At 39.1% G+C, this 27,860-nt stretch overlaps 1 protein-coding gene across 1 annotated transcript in view; it reads left to right on the top strand.

Annotated features, from left to right (window-relative positions):
* LOC138738424 (E3 ubiquitin-protein ligase DZIP3-like) overlaps positions 1-17,317 on the top strand; it is a 103,173-nt gene extending 85,856 nt beyond the window's left edge. Inside the window, exon 26 of the mRNA XM_069888622.1 lies at positions 15,226-17,317. The gene's annotated coding sequence lies outside the window, so the exon portion shown is untranslated. The remainder of the gene's footprint in view (positions 1-15,225) is intronic.
* The last annotated feature ends 10,543 nt before the right edge of the window (positions 17,318-27,860 follow it).

Below are 27,860 nucleotides of genomic sequence, written 5' to 3'. Positions count from 1 at the left end.
ATTTTTATCAACCCAGTGTCTATAGATCGCTGGATATAATAGTCAAAAATTTGAACGCATACACAACGGAGCTAAAATTTGCGAAGGTCAGTTGCAATGGACAGGTGGAGAAGGTTTTTGATGTATAATAATTAACCAGACTCCATATTTTCTTTTGGTAGAATTGAATACATTAAAATTTCTCCCCAAAGAAACCCCCTTCTCATTAAAAAATCTACGTATATTTGTAGTTTGGATCTTCCTAACAGTTGCCTGTTGTGGAGTTGGGCTGGTAATTAGTTTTGCTGATCATTGCTACAGTAATAGCTGTCTGCTAGTTGGATATCCAGGCACAAGAAGCTCCAAACCAACCCTGACCAGGACTGTGCTGCAGTTCAGTTCAAATAAATTACATTTGATAATTTCCCATTATTTATGCTTGATCTATATAAAGGAGGATGTAGATGTTGCAGTGGTTGCATTGCAAACTAGTAATCCTTTACTACCTCAACCTCCCTCTCTGCAATTTAAAACATACATTCTCTTTGTCTGTTCTGTTGAAAGACTATCATCCTGAAGCATTAACTCTTCCTCTCTGGCCACTGGCATGGTGAGTATTACTCTTCTGTTTTATTTTGAATATTACAGATTTTGATTTGAGGAACTTGGATCTGAAGGGATAATCCAGAGAAATATTTCCATGACGACCATGAAATTTAAATGTTGATATGACATGGAATTTAAAAACTCCCTTAGTCATGCTTGAGATTGATATAAAAGCACTGGAAGACTCTGGATATGTCCTGGCCCACTGGCATGGCAAGCACTCTAAAAAAAAGAGGGTGGCTGTGGTTCCTCAGCATAGATCATGAGGGTCTCTTGGCATCGTCAAATTGCCACCTACTCTTAACAGTTGAATCCATTCCCCTGTGTAAACTACTAAGAAGTACTAATAGTAGAAAGGCAGCAAACAAGTTCTATTATCAGGAGTAACGAAACTGAATTTGAGGCAGTTAATAAGAAAACCCACTCCAGTGCTAGACCTGCTGCAGGTGAACTAGAGTATGTTTATCTGATGCAGATCCATCTGCCAAAACAGTTCTGGTAGAAGTAATCACAATCTTCACATCCTTCATGATGTGCATGACAATTGTGTTAAACATTTCTGGTCGCTCAAAACTGAGTATCCATCTAGTACCCCAGCAGCAACTGAAATGTACACCGTCACAATTAAACTCATGTCCTGAAACATCCCTAACTCATCTATCAAGCAGTGAATCTATTTTGCAACAGTAAGAAATGCTGAAGGACAGAACATCATCTAATGGACCTAAAAATAATTTACAATCCTGGTGAAGATATAACAGGGCTTTGAAATCTAAGCAGCAAAATGTCATTTGCAATGAGCAGATCAAAATTCTGCAGGGCTGTCGCATCAAGTTTTCAAAAGTTTTGAACCTCTGGGAGAAGGAAAGTCCAGGAATGTTCCCATTCTTGGCCATGAAAGGACCCAAAACAATGCTGTATCTAAGATCAGCTTCAACAACTACAAATTTCTTGATGTGAGCTATAACTCTAACAATGTAAATGTTGCCACCTTGGTGCTCGTTGGCTTCAGTTCCATTAGGGTTTCCTGATGTTGAAGACAGTCATATCCTCAAAGGATGCCATTCAGTCCCAGGTCAATGCCTACTCTTGACTAATTCTATTCTATTTATTTCCTTGTAATCCATTCTCTCTTGTGCCCACCAACTCTACCATGATTCTCCTTGTACCCACCAAAAATATGGGTAATTTACAGAAAACAATGAGGCAGCCATCGTGGACATTTTGGGAAGTGACAGGAAACAGGAGCGCCCTGGGAAAATCCGCACAATCATGGGGAAAACATGAAAAGTTGTACAGCAACCTTGGAGCTCCGGATTAAACCTGGACTGCTGAATCGGTAGGATACCAGCACTATCTGCAAGGCCATTGTATCTCCTGTTGTTTTCATCATTTGGGTCAAAACTGTGATTAAGTCTTGAGCCTATTTTGCAAAGCCCAATCTGGGAAAAAGTGAGCAACTTCAAACAGAATTAGATGTGAATGATTCATATATCTGATACCATAAAGTCAGTTTCATCCAAACTGATTAACTCAATTTGATTTCAAGAAATAGCTGAGAACACTGAATGCAGGTATTCCCCCACTATCTGAAAGAAGGCGTTCCTATGAAATGTTTCGTAAGCCAAAATGGTGTAAAGTGAAGAAGCAACTACCATTAATTTATATGGGAATTTTTTGTGTGTTACTTGACCCAATGCCTCGCGCTCCCCACAGCCCGATCTCAATCCCCATGCTGATCCCACTGCCCGCGCTCCCCACAGCCCGATCTCAATCCCCATGCTGATCCCACTGCCCGCGCTCCCCACAGCCCGATCTCAATCCCCATACTGATCCCACTGCACTGCACTCCCCACAGCCCGATCTCATTCCCACACTGATCCCACTGCCCCGCGCTCCCAACAGCCTGCTGAACGCTATTTTTGTTTTGCACCTTTTTCCATAAAAGCGAGAATCCTCCAGCTTTCTTTCGGTTATTGATAAAAGGAACTAAAAGCGAAGTGGCGTAAAACTGAATAACAAGGGCTATGGGGGGAGTAGCACCAAGGACACTTTCCAGAACTAGCGAGCTTCTAGCCTAGCTGTTCCCATGCAGTTCCAACACCAGCATCTACCTGACAATGAAAAATTACCAAGGTAGAAATGATGGAAGATGTTAACAATCACTACCTACTGTGAACGTGCTACTTAACAATGCTTAGTTTAGGTTTCAGTATGTCCACACAACTAGATTTCATTACAGACAGAGATCCAAGAGCTGAATTCCAAGGGGAGTCGAGATTGACTGCCTTTCACATCAAGGCAGCATTTGACCTGATCCCCAGCACCTCGAGGCACAAGTCAGGAGCATCAATAGAATATATTCCACAAATCTAAGTGCAGCTCTCACAACACATCTAAAGCTTAACATCATCCAGATAAGGCAGCCAACTTGCTATCAGCCCATCTATCAATTTTAATATTCATTTCCCTCAATCTGTAAAGCATCATGATTGAAATATTCCCATCAATAAAATGCATTAGATGCTCACCCAGACTATTCTAACAGCATATCTTGAAATGACATCGTCCGCTCTTAAGCAAGAGCAAGAATTACATGGGAACGTCGCTGCCTGCAAGTTTCTCCACAAATCAAAGACCATCTTAAATTAGAGATGTATTACAATGCTTTTATATTCTTTTGATCTAAATTCTGGGGCTCTCTTTGAATACTACAGTTGAAGTACCTTCATTTGAAGGACTGCAATAATTCAAGAAAACCTCTCCCCACTGCTCAAGGGCATTTAAGGGCACGTCGTCAATGTTCCATTTGCCAACAATCCCAATATTAAATTTTTTTAACTAATTAGAAAAGGAAGATGGGAACTCCATAAGTTTCATCCAAATGTTTTACAATATTTTTGCAAACCAAGGAACAGTGATGTTTTTAAATGAATAAAGATATTGGGAATGTACTATCAATTATACACATACCAAAAACATGTAAAACAATTGTCACTCTTTGATTCCTAACAAATAATACAAAATTCTGCTCTAATGGAATCTTAATTGAATAACAATGTAGTAGTGACCGAGTTTTTACATGGACGTACCAGTCCATTTCTCACTGCTGGTTTTGAAAATACATCTGAAGGGGGCAGCGTAAGTACTTTATGGAAGAGCTTTTGTTGCTTATAAGTGACTCCTTATCATATGGAAATTAATATAGCCTCTGTGACTGCAGTTGTCAATTGATTCTAGTCCGAGAAGTAAGATGGCTTTATATTCTATCTAATAAATCATTCCTATAGATTTCTTCACTGTTTTACTACATATGAGCTTGATGCACCATTGTAGTAGAATTATATTGCACAGTTTAGAATAGTTTTTATAGAGTCTGGGCCAACTTGGCCATGACAACCAAAATGTCCCACCCACACTAGTATCATCTGTCTGTGTTTGGCTCATATTCCCTCTAAACCCATCCTCTCCATATATCCATCCAATTTTTTCTTAATAATTGCATTAGCACCTGCCTCAACCACCTCCTCCAACAGCCCTTTCCATGCATTCACCGCTCTGTAAAAAAGAATTACCTATTGAATACTTTTTGTTCCATCAAATTGGTCAAATCTCTCCCTAACAAAACAATGCTGGGATTTTTTTATTATTCCCTGCTTTCCTAAGTGGATGTTAATTTTGTCCCCCAGATGTTTTTCCAATAACTTCCCTACTAGACATCAGGCTATCTGCGGAGTTTGTACATTCTCTCCATGACCACGTGGGTTTCTTCTGGGTGCTTTGGTTTTTCACCGCATCTTACATGCTGGTAGATTAAATTATCCTTACCAGTAGGGCACAGCAAAGATCATTTAGGTCCATTTTAGACACCACCCTTTCGACAGGATAAAAGGCATACTTTTTAAAATCAACAGAAAATTACAAAACAAACAAAATCAAAGAAACATTACAGATATTTACAATAAAATACCAAAACCGAACGTCATGCTGATTTCCAAAGGAAGAGTCAACACATTAGCACAATGATCAAATTCTTCATGATTGTTTATAAATACAAAATTACACATCAGGCCGATCCTTCAAAGAAAAGTAGGAAATAGAAAATAAAAGAGAGAAAAAGAGAAAAAAAACCCTCTCCAAAGGAAAAGGAAAAAAGAAAAAGTTAATTCTATATAATGAGACAAAAGCATGTTTTCCAAAAGCATTAATTACATACGGATGAAACTAATGATTCATCCAGAGCTTACTTCCTCCCTTAAGGGATAAACATCTTGACAAGGACATCACCAGGGATACTGGAGATAGTGATATTGGAGACCACAGAAGGATTCATCAAAGGTTAACTCCCATATATCTTAAATATGGGCTCAATATTCATAAAAATATGTTGTAACAATTTCTGACGTAGTAAGTAAACTTCTCCAGGGGACACAACTATGCATTTCTGACTTGCAGCAGGTCAGACTCAGTTGGGAATCGGATTTCCAAAAAATGGCCATGCAATTCCTGGCCACCACTAAGATACGTTTAACAAATTCAATTGACATCTCGACAGCCTCATTTTAGGTCTTATATCTGCAAATTTCCCCAACTAAAACAATTCTTGTACCTGAGGGTATTTGTTTCCCAAAACTTCCCAGAAGAATCTCACCTGAAAGCATGACCAGTCGAATGCAAAGATGGTCCCTATATTTTGATCACATCAAAAACATAAATTGGATCATTCAGATTTCAATTTATTTAATTTTTGCAGAGTAAGGTAAAGCTGAGGCAAAAAATTATATTTCCCCAGCCTATTCCTGACATTAATTGTATGCCTTTAAGGTGTCCCAAAGTAAAAATTTGTCCGCACCTGAGTCAGAGTTAGTCTCATAGAAACATAGAAGATAGGAGCAGGAGTAGGTCATTCGGCCCTTCGAGCCTGCTCCGCCATTCAACGAGATCATGGCTGATTTTAAAGTTCAGTACCCCGTCCCCGCCTTTTCTCCGTTACCTCTAATTCCCTTATACTGAAGAAATAGATCTAATTCCCTCTTAAATATATTCAATGAACCCGCCTTGACTGCCCTCTGTGGCAATGAATTCCACAGATTCACCACCCTCTGGGTAAAGAAATTCCTCCTCATCTCGGTTCTAAATGGTTTGCCTATTATCCTCGAACCATGGCCCCGGGTTCTGGACTCCCCCACCATTGGAAACATTCCTTCCGCATCCATTCTGTCCAGTCCTGCCAGAATTTTATATGTCTCTATAAGATCCCCTCTCAATCTTCTAAACTCCAGAGAGTACAATCCCAAATTGCGCAATATTTCCTCATAAGTTATTCCTGCCTGGTGAATCGCCTTTGCACTCCCTCCATTGCAAGAACATCCTTCCTTAGATAAGGTGACCAAAACTGCACACAATACTCCAGGTGGGGTCTCACCAAGGCCCTGTACAGCTGCAGTAAGGTATCCTTGTTCCTATACTCAAACCCTCTTGATATGAAGGCCAACATACCATTTGCCTTTTTAACCACCTGCTGTACCTGCATGCTTGCTTGAAGTGACTGGTGCACAAGAACCCCTAGGTCTCTCTGCACTTCCCCATCTCCCAATCTATTGCCATTCAAATAGTAATCTGCCCTCCGGTTTGTATTACCAAAGTGGATAACCTCACATTATTCAACATTGTAGTGCATTTGCCATGTATCTGCCCAGTCCCCCAATTTATCCAAATCACACTGGAGCTTCCTGACACCCACCCCCCCTTCAGTGCACACAACCCCTCCTAGTTTAGTGTCGTCTGCAAATTTGGAGATATTACATCCAGTCTCCTCATCTAGATCATTAAATTGTGAACAGCTGGGGTCCCAGTACAGATCCCTGTGGCACCCCACTGGTCACCGCCTGCCACTCAGAAAATGCACCGTTTATCCCAACTCTCTGTCCTCTATCTGCCAGCCAGTTCTCAATCCACATCAATACTTTGCCCCCAATCCCATGAGCCTTGATTTTGCATGCCAGTCGTTTATGCAGGACCTTATCGAAGGCCTTTTGGAAGTTCAGCTACACCACATCCACTGGCTCTCCCCATCTATTTTACCTGTCACCATCTCAAAGAATTCCAATAGATTTGTCAAGCACGATTTACCTTTTGTAAATCCATGTTGACTCTGTCTGATCCCTTCTCTGCTAGTCATATGCTCCGCTATTACATCTTTAATAATGGATTCCATCATTTTGCCCACTACTGATGTAAGGCTCACCGGCCTATAATTCCCCGCTATTTCTCTACCCGCCTTTTTAAATAGTGGGGTAACATTAGCTACCCTCCAATCCATGGGTACTGATCCTGAGTCTATCGAGTTCTGGAAAATAATTCTTAAAGCATCTGCTATCTGAATGTCCACTTCCTTAAGAACCCTAGGATGTAGATTATCAGGCCCTTGGGATTTATCGGCCTTCAATCCCATCAATTTCCCCAAGACCATGTCCTTAGAGATACTGATTTCTTTCAGCTCCTCCCTTGCATTAGTCTCTATGTTTCCCAACATCCTTGGGAGGTTATTTGTATCCTCTCTTGTGAAAACAGAACTAAAGTAAGAATTTAATTGGTCTGCCATTTCCTTATTCCCCGTTATATATTCCCTTGATTCTGACTGCAAGGGACCTACTCTGGATTTCACCAGTCTTTTCCTCTTGACATATTTATAAAAGCTTTTGCAGTCGGTTTTTATATTTGCCGCAAGCTTACTTTCGTAATATATTTTTGCTCTCTTGATTAATCCCTTTGTCCTCCTTTGGTGCATCTTGAACTGCTCCCAGTCTTCGGTTGTGGTACTTTTTTTGGCCAATTGATATGCTCTCTCTTTGGACCTAATGCTGTCTCTAATTTCCCTTGTTATCCACGGTTGAGTCACCTTTTTTGGTTTATTTTTATGCCAAACCGATATAAACGATTTCTGCAATTCTTCCATTGAATGCTTTCCATTGTTTATCCACCGTCAACTCCCCCATAAACACCACCCAATCAATCTTACTCAACTCCCGTCTCATACCATCATAATTCCCTCGGTTTTAATTTCATCACTCTCCATGTCGAGTGAGAATTCGATCGTATTGTGATCGCTCCTACCCAAAGTGCCTCGCACAACAAGATTGCTGATTAGCCCCTTTTCATTGCATAATACCCAGTCTAAAATGGCCTGCTCCCGAGTTGGTTCCTCGACATATTGGTCTAGATAACCGTCCCGTAAACATTCAAGGAATTCCTCCTCCTCAGTATTTTTACTAATTTGGCTAGTCCAATCTTTAAGTAAATTAAAGTCTCCCATGATGACAGCTGTTCCCTTATTACACGCTTCTCTAATTTCCCTTTTTATGCCTGCCCTCACCTCTACATTACTATTTGGAGGCATAGATACCACCCCCTCTAACGTTTTCTGCCCCTTGCTATTCCTCAGTTCTACCCATATAGAATAGTTTGTATTAATTTGATTCTGAATAAAGTTACAAAAATCCAGTCTTTTCAACAGCAAAGTTATTAAAGCGCCATCTGTGAACCATCTCTTGCTTGTCTGGACATATCAATGGTCAATACAGGAGGCGAATGGTTTATTAAAAGTCTTGCTGTATATTCGATTCCTATGATTCTACTCTGCCATTGAGCTGAACTCAAAAATAGATCTATCCTTGAGTTGGAGTCATATTGTCTCAAATAGAAGGAATAATCCCTCCCCCCGATGAAGCCTCCTTTAAACTCAGCTCCTCCATTGGCCCCAGTACAGCTTTAACTGCTTTAGTTCATTTATCATCTCCCCTGATCTATCTAGAACTAGATCCAAACAATAGTTAAATCTCCACCCACCAGAATATTTTCATGAGAGTCAGCCAATCTTAATAAACTCTAATTAACTTATCTTCATCTGAATTAGGTGCATATAAATTCATAAGGGTCCAGGGATCCAAATATATCTGACAGTGCGCCAGAACGAACCTACCTGCTGGATCCATAGTCACATCTTGCAGTCCAAATGGGAGATTCTTCCCTACTAATATTGCCACTCCCCTTGCTTTTGAATTAAAAGAGGATGCAATGACCTGGCCAACCCACCCTCAGATATCAGATGTTCAGATTCCATTAAATGGGTCTCCTGTAGGAAGGCCAGGTCAGCACCTAACTTCTTGATTTGAGCCAATACGTTTTCCTTTTAATTATTCCATTAAGACCATTATCATTACAGCTAATACATTTAGTTTCCTTATTTATACCTCACAGTTCATTGTTGTGTCATTGAATCCGTATCCCCTCCATGCCCACAGTCTCTCAAGACGATCCCTTTGAGAGCATTAAACTCTAAGTACAATCACTTGTAAAGAGTGGAAAATAGTTGGTTATTTAGATACTAAAACGGAAAAGAAGAACCCCGAAGAAAAAGTAGAGACCTGCCAAAAGAAGGTAGGAAAAAAAACCCCAATATGTGGGTGGAACAAAGTGTCCCTTTAGCTTGATACCAGAGAAAGAACACCCATCCTCCCTTCCATCAAACTGAGAAAAAAAAGGATCTTAATTAACTCTAAATAATTACCTAAAAGGACAGTCAACAATAAGTAAAAAAACACTAATAATCACACTATATACAATTCATTATAACAGCCTTATTTCAAACTATAATTCACTAAATCATCAATACCTCATTTAATTTGTCCTTATTCTATATTGACAAAATATTTACAAGAACTTTCAACTTTTTCAAAATATGTTCCAATTGTGCATCAAATGCTGTGTTTAATTGTCCATTAATTTGTACCAGTAGGCTATTTATAAATTCTGTGACCTTTGCCACATCTGTAAAGAATTTTTTTGACCCCATGGCAAAAATAATTTTAGATTTGCTGGGTATCTCAGCACAAAATCATATCCCTTTGTTTTTAAGTCATCTTTAACCGGGTTGAATTTTTTTCCTCTTTTCTAAAAGGGCAGCAGTAATATCGGGGTAAAAAATTATTTTGTGACTGTCCACTGCGAGTGGGGCTCTCCTTTCCCCAGCCCCTTGTGCTGCTAATCTTAGGACGTTCTCTATCAGGATATCTCAAAAATTTAACCAAAATGGAACGAGGGCTGTTTTCTACATCAGGGCCCTCCCCTAGTGCTTGATGAGTGTCCTCTATGAGTAATTTACTGGGGCAATTATCCTCGCCCAGTTTCTCTGGGATCCATTCCTCCAAATACTGCCTGATATCTTGTCCCTCAAGATCTTCAGGCAAACCAAGAATTTTAACATTGTTACAACGGCTAAAGTTCTCCAGCACGTCTAGCTTCTGCCACATCCATTCTCTCTCTTTCTCCCAGGCTTTAACCCCAACCTTGGTGTTTTTTAATCTTGTGTCCAACTCTTCCACTTTATCCGCTGTGTCGCTGACACGTTGGGTCACTTCCAGCGGAGCATTTTGGAATACGTTCATTCCTTCTTGAATATCCTTAGGTTTATTTAGCTTAGAGTTTATCTGTTTCCCTTTCCTGGTATCTCTTCTTCTCTACCGATTCCTGTTGCTGCCATTCCACTCTCTTCATCCTCTTCAGTCTTTGTTCTTCCTCGTACTCTAAGAATCCAGTGCCATGCTTTCCAGCCAACTCTGCAGCCTGCACGCAGGCTCTACCAGCTGTTTCACAGGAGCGTTCTCCCATGGACCTGAGAGAGGAGGGCAACAAGCCCTTCCTCCAGTGAGTCAGTCCGTCCCGACTTTGGGCCTTTCTCAAGCGTAGGAGCACCTTCTTCGGCAGCGGGTTGATCCTCTGCCCCTCTCCTCCTCCTCAGGATGAGCCTGGGCTCCAAAGCAGTGTCAGCCCTGTAATAGTGATATGCTATTACACCATTAGATCACCAGGGGGCACCACCTGTCGACCCTGTATGTAAAGCCGACCAGAGCTCGGCTCCTCCTTGACCTAGGCTTGCACAGAGGCAAGACCTAGCTGTATATATTAGTCTATTAAAACTAACATTTAACTTGCACTCTGTCTCATGTGGTTAATTTTAGTCACAGGCCTGAGTATCTTTTGGCCTGGCACCAGGAACATTTGTTTTCTTCCTACTGACCATCTCATTAAGTAGGTCTTAACTGATTATTTTCAGAGATTTTAAATGACAAAAAAAGCTATATTTTTTGGTGAAAATTCTTGACTTATGTCGGAGCTGCCTGCGACACATCCTCTCACTCTGATATTACGTGCCTCCTCCCGATTTCAAGGCCTATGAGGGATGCTCTCCTTAAAACAAAACAGCTAAAAGAAAATTTACATGAGAAATGGGAGCAGATATGATTGCGGTTGATCTAGCTATGAACTCAGCTCCACTTATCCGCATATTCACCATGACTCTAAATTCTCCTTCAAAAATCAATCTGTGTCATTGACAGATTCAATGAGGCAGTCCTCTATTGCTTCCATGAGCAGAGCATTCCCCAGATAACTGGAGAGTTTAACAATCAGAAACACTGTCTCGCAGTGTAATTTCGTAAAATCGGCCGATTGTTCAGACCATATTGAGCTACACATTCGTAGGTGTAAAGTGAGTAGAGCAGGAGGTTAAGAACACAGACCTGGGGTGCTCTGGTACTGATGGAGATTATGGAGGAGATGTTCTTACCATTCTTCTTTGATGGAGGTGAGGAAATCCATGATCGAATTACACAATGGGGTGTTAACTCCCAGGTCTGGGAGTTTGCTGTCAGTTTTGACAGGGTGATGTTGTTAAATTCCAAACTGTAGTCAATAAAGAGCATCCAAATGTCTGCATCTTTGTTGTCCAGATGTTTCAGGGCTTTGTGTAGAGCCAGTGAGATGGCATCCACCATAGTCCTATAAATATGATAGGCAAACTGAAATGTATGCATGTCACTGCTCAGACAGGAGCTGATTTGCTTCAACACCAGCCTTTCAAAACACTTCATCACTGTTGGTGTAAAGAGTGTAATGAGAAAAATATGTGGTAATCACCTCTGGAAGAAAGAATGCAAAATAAATCATTATTCAAATGGCATTACTCTACAAACAATACAAAGGGATCCAGGCATCCTAGTAGTTAAAATCAAAAAGTTAGAATTCAGAATTTATTGTCATGAACAAGTCACAAAATTATTGTTTTGTGGCAGCACCACAGTGTAAACATTCATATAAAACACCTCACAAAAATAAATAAAAATAGTGCATGAAAAGTCAATGTAAGGCAGTGTCTTTGGTTCATTGATTGTTCAGGAATCTGATGGCAGCAGCGAAGAAGCTGTCCTTGTGCCACTGACTGCTCGTCTTTAGGCTCCTGTACCTTTGCCCAGATGGTAGCAGAGTGAAGAGGGCATGGTCTGGGTGGTGGGGGTCCTTGAGGATAGAGGCTGCTTCTTTTAGATACGCCTCTTATTGATGTCCTTGATGGAGTTAAGTCTGGTCCCTGTGATGTGGCAGGCTGAGTTAACAACCCGAATCCTCATTTTTACGAGAAATACTGATACCTGCAGGCTTCTTAAATGTTTCCATTCAAAATGTATAACCTTGTATTTATCCAGAGTAAAAGAAAATAAAGACATGTTTGTTTTCAGCATCTTTTTATGATCTCAGGACATCCAAAATGCTTTGCAGCTGATTGAACTTTTCTTGTGGTAACCATGGAAATATAAAAATTCAAAAGTCATTTGGTACAAACCAAGATTTGAGAAAAATATAATAAAATAATTGACCAGGTTTGTATGTTAATTTGTTCTGGCCGTGACATCAGACCCCCCATTCTCTTTAAACTGCTCACCCGACAGGACAGACAAATGCTTTAACGGCTCACATAACATATAAAAGCCCTCAATGGGCAAAAAATACCCCAATGCAACATTGGAGATTCGCAAAGATTTACTCAGGTTTCAAGGTTCTTTTTTTTAATGAAGAGTAGTCAAGGCTGAACTTGGTTCACAATATTATTTTACCTATCTGTACTGCAGAAGACATAAGCTGAAAATATTTTATATCGTGTAGATTGAAGCGTTTCCGTTTGAAGTGACCTTTCAAAAGTAAAGGACAATAAATGTCTGAAAATAAAGTCCAAATAATTGCATCTCTATTTCAGTTAAAACATTTGTTGTGTAATTTTTGGCACAATGAAAACTCAGACAATTCTTCTTCTTCTTTCTTTGGCTTGGCTTCACGGACGAAGATTTATAGAGGGGTAAGTCCACGTCTGCTGCAGGCTCGTTGGTGACTGACAAGTCCGATGAGGGACAGGCAGACACGGTTGCAGCGGTTGCAAGGGAAAATTGGTGGGTTGGGGTTGGGTGTTGGGTTTTTCCTCCTTTGTCTTTTGTCAGTGAGGTGGGCTCTGCGGTCTTCTTCCAAGGAGGTTGCTGCCCGCCGAACTGTGAGGCAATTACTGTTCTGTAATTGTCCTATCCTGGACTGAGACAATTCGAGGCTATTTCAAATAATGTTCTATGTCACAGTGCTGTCCTTCAGCTGCAAAGGGCTTTAAAGTTAACTTTTACCAGGATGGGAGTTTTATAGACAGGTTGAGATTTTTCCTTACCGAGATTCCCAGCTATTCCTTTGCAATATTGGGCGCCATGTTTGCTTTGACATGCAAAAATAAATCCTTGTGGCAAGGCTGATCTCAGATCTCAGATTTTAATGAACTCGAGCTAGCATAAAAACCTGCCAAATTGCATTGGCTAAATAGATTTTATTGCACTAAATCCAAATGACCTCATTTGTAGCTGAATAATATTTTACTGTTTCTGAATATTTTGACTAATAATTGTTCAAATTTGTATTTTATATGCTTGCACACTTGCCCTCTTCTTAGCATTTATATTATATACAAAGTAATTAATTCTTCACATGTCTTGACCTGGGGGGGGCAAAACTAAATTCACTCGAGAACATCTTCATGTAACATCTCATGAATTTTAAGGATTTGCAAATTGCCAACATCCGATGCTGCAAAATATCCTGAGTCATTTGTACTTGAATAATCTTTGGCTTCTTCTTAGGCAGTCTCTTAGGTTTGAGGATGACCGGCTTCCACTCTCGTACTGTTGGCTCTGACATGACCAATGTGTGATCCCAGGCTGTTTCAGTGGTGGGGGCTCTTTCTATTGTTTACTCTGGGCATCTATCCCATCTATCCTGAGTTTCTTGGTGGAGTGTGGAATCACCCTTTCTTGTTGGATTAATGACACAAAGCACTGTTTCAAGGGTTTGAGAAAAATTACAATGCATATTGTCTGATTAATTTGGATAAAAGAGTAATATCATTTTTCAATTTATTTGAAACCTTTACAGAGATTTATGAACATCTGTTTTCACACCTAGATATTGCAATACTCTACTATAAATTTCTGATGGTATCTGTCCACTCCCTGTCCTTCAATTCCAGTTTCTTGGCTTAATCTCTTTCTACGTCCACCTCTCCCTTTGTTCTGTGCTTGTTGGTTGTGCATTTGTCATACTGCAAAGTGAAACACTGCAAAGACTCCTGCCTCCACATCCCTTCCCTACCTTTGACCAAGTCTTGAGCCTCCAATCCAAGCTAACTCTATGTATATTTTTCCTCACGTTTCCTTGAAGAAACTTGGGATACTGTTTTTAAAGAAATTATGGAAGAAATCGGAAGCTACTGTTAGATATACTGTATCTGTTGTACAAGTGTGCAGAAAATGTTGGTAATATCATCACCCAGAAAACTAGTTTGAAGATAATGCTATTAATTTTTTGAGAATACAAAAATGTGTATCGGAAATCAATTGGATCTGTAAAGATATTAATTGCATTGTGTTATAACGTTGCTTAATAATTGCACAATGGATACAGAGTATCAAAAATTAGAGTGCTGCAACATACATTATTAAATAGCAGAGTGCATTTTCCCCTCAACAAAAACATATTTTTTTCATTTTTCAGGGGTTAGAAAGCAAATGTATGAAGCATATACACATTCTGCCTTTCTGCACAACATTTGCATCAATTACATTTCTTTCCTTCCAGCCCTCATCTATGTTGAAGGTGTTCAGATAATCAGGGCATGATACTGCACGGAAGGGTATTTTATCCATCTTGCCTGTTCTATCTCTAAGGGCTGTCCAATTAATTTCAATTTTTTTTTTGCAATTTCTCCGTAGGTAAGGCAGATTTACCCTTTGAATGAAATTTCTTTCTGACCGTTATTCTTGAACCTGTTTCCACTATTCAAGTGCATGAACCTTTAGAGTCTGTTCTTAAGCTTTTTTTTAAAAAAAATTATGTTAAAGCTTGAATATATTCAGAGAAATTATCGGTAGAACAAGGTACCCACAATTGGTAAGCTGTTTGTTTCCTTTAAATGTTCTTCCAGTTTCCAAGATGTTTACTGCTCGCCTGTTAAAAATACATTTTTTTAGAGATACAGCTCTGTAACAGGCCCTTCTGGACCATAAGCCCAAGCCACCCAATTAATCTACAAACCTCATGTTTTTGGAAGCCGGGAGGAACCTGTAGGAAACCCACGCAGACATGAGGAGAATGTAAAAATTCCTGACAGATAGAGCTGGATTTGAACCCGAATTGCTAGTACTGTCATAACATTGCGCTAACCGTACCACCCAACCACCTCATTCGCTGACTAATTTTTTTTCTTTGTTTTCACTTCAGCTCTAGAGGATCTCAAAAGCACTCTGATTTGGATCTCAGCCACTCTATTTCATGATAAACAGCAAAAGAAAATATGTTAAAGAGATTCTTGCTGTACTGAAGTATGCATTGACTTGCCTGAAAAGTACACAAAATAAAGATTTTTGCTGTATTTCAGTCCATGTGACAATAAACTGTAATTATCATCCAGTGAACTTTACAAAATGAATTTCACCTACAGAAGCAAGTGCTTAAAGTCAATCCCATGATACACATGTATCTCAAGGTCAACAGCACTTAGGCAATGGCTTCACTTTTTATTCTGACACTACCACCTCTGGAGTCCACTACAGATCTATACCTGGTCCTTTATATTGCCGATCTACAGTTCTGAAACAATATCATCTAAAAATGAATTAAATGCCTCGTGTATGCTGAAAGCATGAAATTCTAGTTTACATTCACCAATATTGACATCTTCCATTGTCGGCAAAATGACCAGATCTTGGATCCAATTTTCTTCCACCAAATATTCAGAAGAACATATTGTTTGGCCTGTGCTGAGATCTCAGTTCCCTTTGCCACCTTCACGACAATCATCTGAGGCTGGACCAGGCAATCTATTGGAACTAGACATGAGCTCGCAACCATGTAGTCTCAGCTCTCGTGATGGTCCCAACCGTCTTCAGTTGCTTCATCAATGTGTTTCCTTCCATCAGAAAGTCAGAAATAGAAAGGTTCAATAATGATTGCACAATGTTCAATTCTATTTACAACTCCGCTGAAAATGCAGCAGCTGATAAGTGATAAGAATGGTCATACCAAAGCAGTGCCAGGCAATGGCATCTCAATGGAATTAATGACAACAAATCCACTTCCATTAATGATTTGAAAGTAATTTGCTGAATAGAAGCTCGATTGGAGCAACTGCATGGAAGCAGCATCCACAAAAGCAGGTCAGAAACTGGGTTTACTGCAATGGCTCACCATCTGACATACTTAATGTTTTCCACCTTCAACAAGACAGGAATGTCATAAAGCCTGGTACAGGACAAAGCAGCTTGCTTCATTGACATTCCAGATGTAACTCTTAACATCCAGTCAATTTATCAACATTGTTTTGGAGTGCCTGCAATCTTAAACATTCAAAGGTTCCTTTTATTGTTTTGTAATTATGCATTAAAAATGTAATATACATGATATGCTTCAATGTTTGTCTACCATGAGGCAGATGAGTGCTATGAGCTTTGCCTGGTGTCCCTAACAGTAGGAGAGAGAAGTTAAAGAGAATCCCTTCCATTACTGAGTACATCAAATCTATCACAAGCAATCCACTTATTTATCAAGTAGCATCCTCAAACCCACAGTCTCAACCACCAGGAAAAACCAGTGACCCTGGTTCGAATCCAGTGCTGTCTGTAAGGAGCTTGTACATTGTAATGGAGAGGCAGAGTCCACCACCTGGTGGCGCTGCTGTGCTCCTGTTCAGAGGACACACTGCCTGTCAATCAAGGTCAAAGACTCACCCCAAGCATTAAGGTGACCCTTGTGATCAGCCCCACCTAAAACACCAGGTGCTGAAATCCAGGCAGCCTGCCTAGACTCAGCCCTGACCTTCACCCAATTGGCCCAGGCGAGTCACCTCAGCTGAACCCTGCTGAGCCCCTGCACTTGGCTTCGAACCATTGGCCACCGCAGCCAATGTGGCCCAGCCTGCCCCAAGTGATTGACTCCCCCACCACCCCCCCCCCCCCGCCCAGTACTGCCTGCAGAACTACAAAGGTCCATGTGCCCCTTTGTTCTGCCTCTTTGGATTCCTCGTGGCTCATAAGTAGCACATTCTACAATGGGTTGGGGTGAGTCTAAAGGTCAGGTAGCAAGAGCTGTGTCCGTACCGGTCAAGGGGTGGGGGCACATAGTGTCATCTTGATCCTGACTGTTGAATGTGTATGTTCATATAATTTTCCCCAGTCTCTGTCGGTTCCTCCCTCGTTATCCGAAGGGTATATTTACCCCCCTGCATATTGTGTGTACATGTGTAGAGGTTTGCCTAGCATATCGATCCTGTTTTCCCATTTGCATCCCTGAAATAAACATGTGCTTTGTACCTCAACTTTGGTCTGGTTCTTAACCTGTGGGTCCCACACGAACCCAAACAACATACATTTTCCCCATGTTTGTGTGGATTTCCTCCAGGTGCTCCAGTTTCCTCCCACCTTCCAAAAACATAATAGATTTGCAGGTTAATTTGTGTATTTGGGTGGCAAGGCTGCATGGGCTAGAACTGCCTGTAACCATGATATGTTTACATTTAACAATTAAATTGAATTTTTTTTTTAAATTTAAACCTTTCAGAAAACCTAAATGACTGTTATTCATGTCCAAAACTTCTTCTTACAGATATCCTTCCAAATTTCACACCAGCCTGACTTGAAAATATATTTATACAGCACAAAAATTGGTTCCCTGGCCCACCACCTTCATGCTGACCATCCAGAATCTATCCATACCAAATCCATTTACCAACCAGGTCCTACAATATTATGGAAGCTCAAGTGCTTTCACAGATGCTTCTTAAGAGCTAAATGGGTACTTGGCTCCACCACATTTTCCGGCAGTATGTTTCAGATTGCAACCACCCACTGGATGAAAAACTTCTTCAGACTCCCTCTAAACATCTTTGACCTAAAATTAATTCAAAGTTTTATGATGTTAAGACAACTCTGGCATAGAGAGTGGTGGGAGTGTGGAACGAGCTTCCAGCTGAAGTGGTAAACGTGGGCTCGATTTTAACATTTAAGAAGAATTTGGACAGGATGGGAGAGGTACGGAGGGCTATGGGTAGGGTGCAGGTCAGTGGGACTACGAAAAAAAATGGCTCAGTACAGACTTAGAGGGGCCTTTTTCTCCATTAATCCTCTCTGCCACACCTGGTCCTGTGTATTGATCTCCAATCCATTTTTCTGCAGCTGGTCAGGATGCTCTCACTAGAGCTCCTATAGAAAGAATGTTGACATAATCATGGCCAGTAGCCTTGACTAGTTCAGTCTTTCAGGAAGTACAGTCGCTGTTACGTCTTCCTGAAAATTGAGGAGATGTAGAGTGTCCACAATAATTAAGCAAACTCTTAATGAAGGTGGTTCTCAAACCACTTTTAAATCTTTCCCCTCTCTCCTTAAGCCTATGTCCTCCCGTTTTAGATGTCCCTATCCTGGGAAAAAGACAATGACTATTTATCTTATCCATATCTCTCATAACCATCCCTCCACCTTAGTTTGCTAAGGACCAAAGAAAACCTTCACACTGCATAGGCACCACCAGAGATACATATTTCCAATGCCCATTGAGATACTATTGGTGCATCTATGTGGCCTCAGACAGAATGAGATTGCAGTGCAAAGCTATATCACAAGGCCTGATGGCTTAGGAAATCTAACAATAAGTTTCACACCGTAAAAAATAAAATGACATCAGGTGTTTCCAGTTGCTTTAGCAACCCAGTCCCCTCCAAAGACAAAAAAAAAGATTACATTCATTCTTGGACTAAACAGGAGATTAAATTTCTTGTAATAGAAACAATTTGCCTCCAAGGGATATCTCTTAGTATAATGCACCTCTCCAAAGGGAGATATGAAAGGGAAAAAATATTTTAGCTCTGTTATACTTAATAGCGCAGCACACATCAAATATGGCTTTACTTTGGTTTTAAGGCTGCTTTGGAAATCAGAACAGGCAGATCCAGCGCTGTTGAAACTTCAAACACTTGTCTGTTTAGGATGAGATAACTTTGGATGGATTGATTAAGCATATCTACTCATGAGATGAAAGTTTATTAGAATGTTCTGCATAGTATGTGTGTGTTTTCATAGTAATTGTATTTTCTGCACAGGAAGGACCACTGTAATTTATTTACTGCAAGGTGGAGAGGGAGAGTTAGATGGGCAGATGATCAGAGAGGTGTAATGCCCAGAATGAACATTGTGTCTGGCTGTCTTAGATCTCTGTACATGAGGGTGGGGGTGATTAGTTGAGCAGGACCAATTACAGCTTGAGAAAACTATCACTTATTTATAAGTTCATGCTGGAGGGCAGAAGAGGTTTTTGAAATCAAAACTAGTTTGCTTATTTATTCAACCAACAAGGAACGACATTGATATATTTTCAGTCTGATTACCCTGGACAATGAAGATTTTGCTCCCTGAACACTCTTGGGTGCATTTTATTGATTTTGGCCTGCTGATCACAAAATTCAACTTAAATTTTTCCTATCCCAAACCGTTTTTTAGATAAAACCTATTTTTGTGATTTCCTGAAATATTGTAAGTCTACTTCAATCATACAAAACCATAATGCGCAACTTGTTATTGAAAACTCATTTTCTGCATTTGCATTTGGACCTCTTCCCTGCTGATCTTGGCGTAGTCAGTGACGAACATGGTAAAGGGTTTCACCAGGATATTACAACCATGGAAAAGCGGTATCAGGACAACTGGAATCCATCAATGCTGGCCGATTATTGTTGGACACTAACACGAGAGGCATCAGATGCTGAGTACAAATGAAAATCAGTAGCAAAACATTTTTAGGGCAGTTGAACTAATGCAATGTGTCCACATCATGATGCAATTAAACATGCTAAATTCAATAAAAGGTCATTTAATGTTTCTCCAACAAATCTGAAATTATCATTATGTTCATCTTGAAGTTGTCTATCATGATCCCCAATTTTTTTCCAGGAAGCAAACCTTTTGAAAAAAATTGTTGTCCAGTATTACTGATCTAGGATATTTGACGACTCCAGATAAGGCGGTGCATGATGGGCACCAATCTTTATCCAGGCATCACACATGGGATGTAATACAGCAAAGTCCACCTCTCTATCTAAAACAAAAGGTGAAGAATCCAAAACTGTTTTCATTGACTGAATGGATGTGCTTACTCTCTGCCTGTTCTCTCCAATATTTATAAGATTAACTGTCCACTAGGACCTTTCAGGGAATTTAAATCTGTAATTCACACAGAAATATCTATTTGGTGTGTTCTATGCAAAGGACCATCAAGTCCCATGATATTGAACAAATAAATGTCATCAGCAAAACAAAATTGTACTTGTACCTCATTAAAAAGAACTTGATTACACTTGGGATGTCAGACTATGTTCAACATAAGTTATTGGAAACTTTTATTCCCAAATCCCTTAAGGGATTAAAAAGAATTACAGTGTTTAGCATAGCCTATCAAGTTGACAAACTAGTCATCACGGTGGGAATGAGGTGCCCTCATGCTGGTGTCCATAGCACACGTGAGGACTGGATATGTGACCACCAGTGGGTTCTTGTGAGACCATGATTTGTGCCATGATTTTTATGGCATGGCCAAATGCTGCAGAGCATGTGGTTCAGGCACTCTGGCCCGCCATTGCTGTGTCAAAATCCTGTGGGTTCTGCGGTGGTTGCTAAGGTCAATATGGGATCTGCAGATCCTTCCACAATGGAACAAGAGGTGCCTAATGGTGAATGCAGGTGGGTAGTTTGTGAAGGTTGTGTTCTTCTCACTATGGTTTTTTTTTTGTGTTCCCAATGTATGAGCTTGAGGTTCTCAATGCAATCTAAATGTCCCTTCTCCTCTTTGAGTTTGCATGGGCCAAAGATTCCTAGGAGTCGATGGGAATTTGCATTTTAAATTTTGAGTTAGAAATACAGCACGGTAACAGGCCCTTCTGACCCATGAGCCTGTGCTGCCAAAATAGACTCATGTGGCCAGTTAACCTACTAAATTCGTACATCTTTGGAACATGGGAAATAATGGAGCACCTGGACGAAAACCTCTCGGTCACAGGTGAACATGAAAACTATTATATCTCTTCAAAGAGGCTATTTTTCCTTTGATGTAACATCCATGATTTTCTCTCTGTTTACTTAGTAATCTCCTCTCACAAGAGAGCTCAGATTAAAATGTCTGCTTCGGGTGTTTTGATGCAGTCATCTAGGAGGAATAAGGATGCTGATCTAGAGGAGGACTCTTGGTTCATTTCTCTTTCCAGTGAACTTGGAGGAGTAGGCAGAGAGAAGACGTGGTATTTTTCCAGTATCTCAACATGTCTGCTGAGATCAGCTATTTTCAATGGGAGCCCCATGGCCCCCACTGGGGGCCATAGCACACTGAAGTGAAAGCCTTGTTTTCTTTTCACCTTGTGTAACATGAATCTTTTTTGTGTTTTTGATATAGTCATTAGCGGTATGGGAGAAACCAAAACTTGACTGCTTCACAGGGAAAGGTGGCGGGGGGAGGGGGGGGTGGGATGGGGTGGGGTGTTGTGGGGAGGTGGAAGCATACTTTAAAAAGTTGAGAATGGCTGACTTAGATAGTCTAGGTCTCAGATGTATAAGTATTACCTGCTAAACCAGTGGTTCTCAACCTTTTTCTTTCCACTCACCTACCACTTTAAGTAATCCCTAAGCCATTGGTGCTCTGTGATTAGGAAGGGATTGCTTAAGGTGGTAGGTGGGTGGAAAGAAAAGGTTGAAAACCACTGTTTTAGTCGTACCTAATTGACTTGTTACGAGCACGGTTTCATAACTCCAAAGGAAATGGGCCAATGACAATTTTCTCAAACAAAATATTTCAGTAGCAATTGGATCTCGAGCAGTGATTCTCAACCTTCCCTTCCCACTCACATATCACCTTAAGCAATCCCTTACTAATCACAGAGCACCGATGGCATAGGGATTATTTAAAGTGGTATGTGAGTGGAAAGAAAAAGGTTGAAAACCACTGCTCCAAATTCTGTCCCTTCTCATCCTTTGGCTCTAAGTTGATCTTTTCCTTTATGACCTGGGGTACTGGGAAAACTGGAGTTGCTTTTACCTGCAGCCAACTTCTCCCAGCTATCTTAGTACACTCTGGAATTCAAGTGTGTACCTTGGAGTGTATATGACTTAGTACTACATCAAATGCTATTAATAATTATATCGGCTTTCCCGATGACATATTTAACATTTGTACCTTACCAAGTCAGGCTATAAAACAACTAACATGTATGGAAGAAGAACTCACAAGGCTTTCAAACCAATAAAAGGTTACATTTGGATATTTTTAGGTAAATTCATTGATTTTTAAAATATATTTTATTTAATATAGAACTACTTAGCAAACATATCGCAATATTTCAAACTTAATCCAAATACATATAGTGTTTTATAAAAAAACAAAGTGAAACAATACAAAAGAAAGAAAAACCTCCTATAAATCTCCCCACCCCTCCCTCCATCCCCTGAAAACAAAAAAAAGTAAAAGAAAATGAAGAGGGACAAGAAAACCACAACTGGAGCACTTCACTTTCTGATACTTTTAAACTTAATAACAATATTCATAGAGACCTATAAGAGAAAGGGAATGTTCGAGATTCATTTAAATTTTAATACCAACAGATTGTAAATATGGGCTCCCTATTTCACAAAAAAAATATGATATTTATCTTTTAAATTGTAAGTAATTTTCTCAAGTGAAATACAACTCTGAACTTCTGCATGCCATCTGTCCATTCCAAATCAATATCTGACTTCCAAGTTATAGCAATACATTTTCTAGCTATTGCCAAGGCAATTTGAAGAAATTTTAATTGATACATAGTCAATTTTAATTTAGGTTTAATCTCTCTAACATCTCCCAGTAAAAATAACATTGGATCCTGTGGGAATCTTACTCCAGCTATCCGTTCTAATAAATTACCCAAATCAAGCCAAAATGTTTAATCATGGAACACTGACAAGTTGAATGCAAAAAAGTAACAACTTCTTGTCCACATCTAAAACATAAATCTGAATAAATATAATTCATATTATGTAACTTTTGTGGTGTTAAATATAACTGATGAATAAAATTATATTGAACTAACTTTTCATACTCTCTCTACATATCTGAATCCATCTATGGTCATCTATTTGCTTATTTAAATCTACCTCCCATTTATGTCTTGATTTATGAACTCATTTTTGAGCCTTCTTTTGTAATAATTTATACATCTCTGAAATGAAATTCTTTAAATCCCCAGTACTTAATAATAATTCTACTTCTAGCTCCGCTGGTAATACTAAATCTAGACCAAAAATTTCACAAAAAATATCAACTTGATAATAACAAAATTTTGTATTTCCAATATCTTAAACTGCTTTCCTTCATTTACTAAAAATAATAAATTTCCCAGCTTTGAAACAATCTTTAATTTTCATAATACCACAATTTTGTGAGATTTAAAAAAAGTTATTTTCCATAGAAAATGGAATAAAACTACTTTGAAATAAAGGTGTTCTTCTAGATATTAAACGTCGTCCTCCAATCTCTTTATCAATTTTATTCCAAAGTTCAATTAAATGTTTCAGCATGGGTGTTTCTCTATTTGCTATTAACAATCTTGCATTCCATTTATATATATAAAATGTTGTGGATCTGTTTCTCCTATTTTATCAAGTTGAAACAATATTTATCTCATACATTACATTAATAAATCTCAGCTGTGCTGCTTTATAATAATTCATAAAATTGGAATGCTGTAAACCCCCTATAACGTATTTCTACGTCAATTTCTCCAAAGAAACCCTAGTCATTTTTCCTTCCATTAAAAATTTTCCAACACAAATATTTAATTCCTTTAAAAAAAATTGAGGAATTGAAATTAAAATCAATTGAAATAAGTATTGTATTCGAGGAAAACATTCATCTTAACACAATTTACTCTACCCATCAAAGTAACATGTTCCACTTTTGCAAATATTTTAAAATTTTCTTTAATAAAGATAAATAATTTAATTTAAATAGTTTTGTCAAATCTGATTGCACACAAATATCAAAATATTTTATTCCAAGATCTGACCATCTAGATTCAATTGCTTCCTTACATTTCTCATAATTTCCATTAACGAAAGACATATTTCACTTTTCTATTCAATTATGTTGTTAAGTTATTTGTCCTTAACTTTAAGCTTACAAAAGCACCAAGATACAATTCTGTACTATAAATGTAGTTTCTTATGCGAGCTCTCCACTGGCCACCGTGATAGAGGTGCACCAAAGAAAAGGTACAAGGACTGCCTAAAGAAATCTCTTGGTGCCTGCCACATTGACCTCTGCCAGTGGGCTGATATTGCCTCAAACCGTGCATTCTTGGCGCCTCACAGTTTGGCGGGCAGCAACCTCCTTTGAAGAAGACCGCAGAGCCCACCTCACTGACAAAAGGCAAAGGAGGAAAAACCCAACACCCAACCCCAACCAACCAATTTTACCCTGCAACCGCTGCAACCGTGTCTGCCTGTCCTGCATCGGACTTGTCAGCCACAAACGAGCCTGCAGCTGACGTGGACATTTACCCCCTCCATAAATCTTCGTCCGCGAAGCCAAGCCAAAGAAAGAAAGAAGAAGACATGGACAGAGAGTGCTGACAGACTAGTCAGGGATGGATCCTTCTGATCATGACCTCATCCTCCTACCAGTACAGTCAACAGTCATGATTAAACTTCCTCTTCCTAGCCTAGAGATAAAAAGACCTACTGCAATGACAGTACCACCATCACAATTGGGAATTGGAATGTTCTACATAAGGACATGATTAAGATAAGAATCAAGACACAATGTTGCTGGATAGAGTGCCTATCACATCATGTTGTGCACCTAGTACTACATTTTTGAGCATTAATTTTTCATTTATTTAGACATACAGCACTGTAACAGGCCATTTTGGCCCATGAGTCCATGCTGCCCAATTTACACCCAATTAACCTACACACCCGGTATGTTTTTGAACTGTGGAAGGAAACCGGAGCCGCCAGAGAAAATCCATGTGGATTCTGGATCATTTGATACTTTAAGTCAAACTCTTTAAATTTTGAACAACAAGGGACTTAACATCAACCCGCTTATATATACTGCCATGTGATGTGTCATTATTTACCTGCTGCTATGTAAATGGAAGCCAAACAGCTATCAAAACAGCAGATGACATAGAATGGATATTAGATTTACACATGTATTTTTCTTTTTCTGAAAATGTTATTTTTCAATTTTTCCAAAAGCAAATAGTATTACATCTCAAAAAACAATCCTTTTTAACATATTTACACTCTCTTTTAGTATAATTCACTTCTCAGATACAAACATTATGTCAGCTTGCTTAAAATTTCCTTTCCTTCCCCTAAAACTTTGAAAATTAAACAACAACTAAAACAATTAAAGTGACAGAGAAATGGTAAAAAGAAAAATTCATCGTACTGCCAGTCTTTCTAATCTAATCTAATGAGGTGCTTCAATGCTGTTGTCTGTGTATTTTGTTAGCTTTTTTAGAACTGTGGGCTGTTGTGCTCTAGATAAGTTTGCCATATTTTGGCAAAAGTATCATATTTATTTCTTAAATTGTATGTTATTTTTCTCCATGGGAACGCAGTTGTGCATCTCCATGGTCCATCGAGGGATGAACAGGGGTGAGTCAGACTTCAGGTGATTGCAATGCATTTTTTTTTGCTGCTGACAAGGCAATATCTACAAATTTAATTTGGAATTTAGTTAATGTTCTGCCCACATCCTCATAAGTTTCCCAATAAATACAGCTCCGGATCCAGTGGGAAGTCTGTTCACATAATCCTAGTTAATATATTAGATATTAAAATTATGAAAGGAATAGATAGAGTAGATGTGAATAGGCTCTTTCCTGTGAGGGTAGGGGAGATTAGTACAAGGGGTCATAAGTTAAGGGTTAGGGGGAAAAACCTTAGGAGTAATATAAGAGGATGCTTCTTCACTCAGAGAGTGGTGACTGAGTGGAATGATCTACTGGAAGAAGTAGTTGCAGCAGGGTCAATTCTGTCATTTAAGAAGAGGCTAGATGAGTATATGGATGTGAGGGGGTTAGAGGGTTATGGGCATGGGAGTCGGTAGGTGGAACTAGTGGAGTTTCATGTAAATTGGAGCAGACTAGAAGGGCCGAAATGGCCTGTTTCCATTCTGTAAATTGTTATATGGTTATAATTCCAACCAAAAGGGTCTCACCTTCACGCAGGTAAATGTGGAATGTATAAAGGTACCAATTTCTATCCCACACCTGAAGCACATTTCCAATGTCTCTGATTTTCCTTTATGCAATTTTTCTGGCATGAGTTATAATTGGTATGAGAAATTATATTGTACCAATCTTAGTCTGGCGTTGATCACGATGTTACACTTGCCCTACATGAATCTGACCAACACTCTCATCGATCATTATTCCCAAGTCTGACTCCCACCTCTCCCTCAATTTTTGCAGGCCTGGTTTTGGGCTGCACATTTATTTTTTTTAATAGTATAATGGTTGGAGATGGGGATGGGAAAGAGGGATAATGATATCTGGCTGGCCAGAAGGAAGCAATCTGACTCCTGGAAATTAGTGAGCAGTACCCATCTGCTTTTCCTGATGTTTCATGTTGAGTATCCATCTGTTGTCCCTAATAGTGTTGACAGAGTGATTGGTCTGTTGGCCAACATTCTATTACTGCCATTGTCGAGGTGAATTGATGTCATTCAATCGAGCAGTATTTTTCTTTTTGTTTTCTGCTGAGGACATTTCCTTCCAATAAATAAGGTTAAACTGAATTTATTTTCCACTTGATTTTCCTACAGTAGATAGTGTGCCAGTTTCCAGCCTCCACATAAGGTCTTTTAACTGCTGAGAAGGATCCACGATTTTGCTTTTCTAATATTCTCTTACAGTTGCTGATATTTTATTTCCTTTTATCATATATTCAACACAAATTATATTAAAAACGGATCAATCTTTGAATGATGTTCCTCTTTTCCATGCTGTGTTTGCTTCCCAATTCACAATGCCCTCTTGTAACCATTTGATTAACATTTTAAAACATCATCTCTGTTCCTAATTTTAATGAAAAATAGAGGGTGGATAAAATGGCAGCTTTTATTTCACTCATCCCGGTAAAATTTGTGAACCAGAAATATAAGAGGTGAATTATTTGGGCATTTTAAATGTTTATAGATCCAATTTGATTTTAATATCTTCTTCATAATCATGTGTCCTGAGCTTTTACATATTAACAAGATGTAATTTAGTCATCAGTAGCACATTTCCAACCAGAAGCTGTGCTAATTGATTTTGCTTAATAAAAATTGTCCATTTTGCTACAATTTATAAGGTTCTCAGTTATGTCTTAGAATTTGGATGGATTGATAATAAAATCAGACAGAAAATCAAAGGAGCATTTTAGTGCCTAATGGTAATTACCATGTGATAAATCTTTTAAACTTATTGCAGAAATCATTTAAGTGCATATCAGTGTACATTTAGATGGCTCCCACTTAAGAGTTCTAATTTCTAATCTCATCATAAATCTACAGAGGATGCTCCCTTCAAAAGACACTTCTGAATGCTTGTGTTTTATAGACAGGGTAAAATATTTGCAGTACATTAAATATGATGATGGTTAACTTCCCAATGTTCATGAAAGGAATTTTTGGGACTTAAGTATATCTGGTCTTGAATCAAAGCAAAATTATAATCGATCCCAAGATCAAATTAATTTTAGACCATTGCAGACTGATATTTTGGGTGACTAAAAAAAACCTATTCTCATGTTTTTAATAATGTGTTAAAATAATAGCTCTTAATGTTAAATAAG

Source organism: Narcine bancroftii, chromosome 7 (assembly GCF_036971445.1).
Source record: "Narcine bancroftii isolate sNarBan1 chromosome 7, sNarBan1.hap1, whole genome shotgun sequence".
Taxonomy (NCBI): domain Eukaryota; kingdom Metazoa; phylum Chordata; class Chondrichthyes; order Torpediniformes; family Narcinidae; genus Narcine; species Narcine bancroftii.
Note: the sequence above shows the minus strand (reverse complement) of the source record. Positions and strands in the feature narration are given on the sequence as shown.